The sequence below is a fragment of the Andrographis paniculata genome, unplaced genomic scaffold (genome assembly GCF_009805555.1).
Source record: "Andrographis paniculata isolate CXL003 unplaced genomic scaffold, ASM980555v1 Contig49END, whole genome shotgun sequence".
Classification (NCBI taxonomy): domain Eukaryota; kingdom Viridiplantae; phylum Streptophyta; class Magnoliopsida; order Lamiales; family Acanthaceae; genus Andrographis; species Andrographis paniculata.
In genome coordinates, this window is record NW_026137583.1 from 977,428 (window position 1) to 979,763 (window position 2,336).

The window sequence follows — 2,336 nt, forward strand, 5'->3', positions numbered from 1 at the left end:
AATATTACTCGTGTTTCCACCTCCTATAGATGATGACGGAAATAATAAAGGTCATCCATATTTAGAATCTATGCCCTACAATACAAAAACTAACAGTAGGTTATGTTTTGAGAACAAACAAACTATAATATATATATATATATATACCAAATACCAACCCACCCAACAAGCCAACAATATATTAGATTGATATTCATCTACTATGAGTTATTCTAAATTACATGAAATAGTCAAAGGATATCAATTAGATCACAGTCCATGTAGTTGTGTAGTAACACCAAGATTCGGTAAATTTCTAGCATTATAGTAAAATTGTAAAATTTTCAGTTCTTGTCCTGAGTACACCTAAACTAAAAATTGATCAAGAATTTCCCTATAATAAATTACAACAACTCCATACTAAGCCTCAATAGCACAACGAGTTGTGCAAAGATGGTTTAAAAGGGTTAATATCCGATGTCAAAACAGAATTGATTAATTGACAAACAAACACCTAATTACTCTAAACGATGTACCGTACAACAATTAATTGACAAGCTTTAATAAGGAAAATAGATTAACAATTCATATAAAAGAATCTGGGGAAAAGACAAAGCTGAAGACGTGTAAAATCGTGATTATAGTGCATATCAAGATACAGGGAGCAAGTCTGCTTACAGATCAACTTGAGTTAGTCTACAAATTTTGCATAAGAAAATGCATGGAGGAATAGGTACAACGTTCTCTGTGGGTTTCTCACAAATTAACAAAATTAGGGAACCCAATGTGTAAAAAAAAGGTTTCAACCACAAAACATGGCTTTGCGAAACAAAGAAGCAGCAACAACAACCGAATCATCAAATGAAGACTTTACAAAAATGAATAATTTAGAATACGAAATCAAAATTTCAATCCAAGAAGGTAAAACAAACGGAATCTTTGAGGCACAAGAAAACGAGAGTATATCACAAGCGAAATTAAAAATCCAAGAATGAGAACCTAGAGATAATTGAGAAGAACAGGAAGATCACAAACAAATTCCAAATTCACAAACACAAACACAAACTCACAATATCTAGGAGTCACAGAAAGAATTGCGAGCGTCAGACGGAGACTTCAATCAACGGACGCAGTTGCTTGAATCGACAGACAGACGATTGGGCGATACATAGCCCTGTTAGATATGTCTGCTGCTAAGGCTCATATCACTTATAATTTCTGGGTAGCATCAAACTGATTTACCTACAATATTTATAAAATATGTGATATAATTACATGTTAATTACTTATAAAAGTGTTTCAATTTAAAGTAACTTAGAAAAAATATATACCGATTGCTTGAATCAAGATACATAGCATTCAAAAAGACATTTTGTCAGTGGCACCTTCATCTGTCCCGAAATATTGTAGGAGTCAATCACAGTAAAAAGTTCATCCAATATACAAAGTTAATTAATATCATAAAATTTCTCGAACTAAATTCAAATAAATAAATTAAATCAATACCGGTAGAATTTTTCTGCCTCAAAAGTATTTGTGAGAATGTAGGTCTCAATGATCTTGATTTCTTCTGCATTTATATACTCGCTTTTTGCCCCCACCCCCAGGCTACTCCGACATGATTGAAGATTTAAAAATTTGTTGATGAAAAGATTCTAGAATTCAGACTATGCTCAACATTCTTTTACGAAAATGACATCCCATATAATATTGCAAATTCCTCAACAACATATGTTGATCAAATGGAAGCCTCGACGTGTACCTTATTTGTGACTTTTTTCTTCAAGTCATGTAGGAATTTGCTTAGAAAAATAAAATAAAATAAATTACAAATTGAATTGAATTGAATTAATAGCCAAAATTCATAAACAATAAATTTACCTTTCAAAATGTTGCATCCAACGATGGTGTACAAGTCTAGCTAACATGCATTCCTTTGAAAAATAGATCATTAAATGTTCCATACTATTGAAGAATGTCAGACAAAATTTTTTTTCTAGCTTGCAGAGTACCAATAGTATGTTTTTGTGCAACTCTTTCAATTGCTCTGCGAATAAAGTAGAACTGCATATTATTTGAAAAAGAAAACTTATCACATTAATAGTCTCCCATACATAGTTTGGAAGAAAAGTTTGGAAAGTTATAGGGAATAGCCATTGCATGAAAATATGTGCATCGTGACTCTTCATCTTTATTAATTTCACTTGGGAACTATCCACGCAACGGTTAAGGTTGGACACAAACTGATCCAAAAACTTTATCTGGCAAATCCAATCACAAAGGAATCAACATTATGCTTGATTCAATGTATAAAAGGCCTTTGTACTATTACTATTTAGCTCGACAAAAAATTCAGG

At 32.0% G+C, this 2,336-nt stretch overlaps 1 long non-coding RNA gene across 1 annotated transcript; it reads right to left on the reverse strand.

Annotated features, from left to right (window-relative positions):
• Window positions 1-997: 997 nt before the first annotated feature.
• LOC127253110 (uncharacterized) lies at window positions 998-1,586 on the reverse strand. Its single transcript, XR_007839215.1, has 3 exons — window positions 1,486-1,586; window positions 1,311-1,370; window positions 998-1,221 (listed from the first exon to the last, which is right to left on the reverse strand). It is a non-coding gene; the product is annotated as an uncharacterized LOC127253110 (long non-coding RNA).
• Window positions 1,587-2,336: the final 750 nt, after the last annotated feature.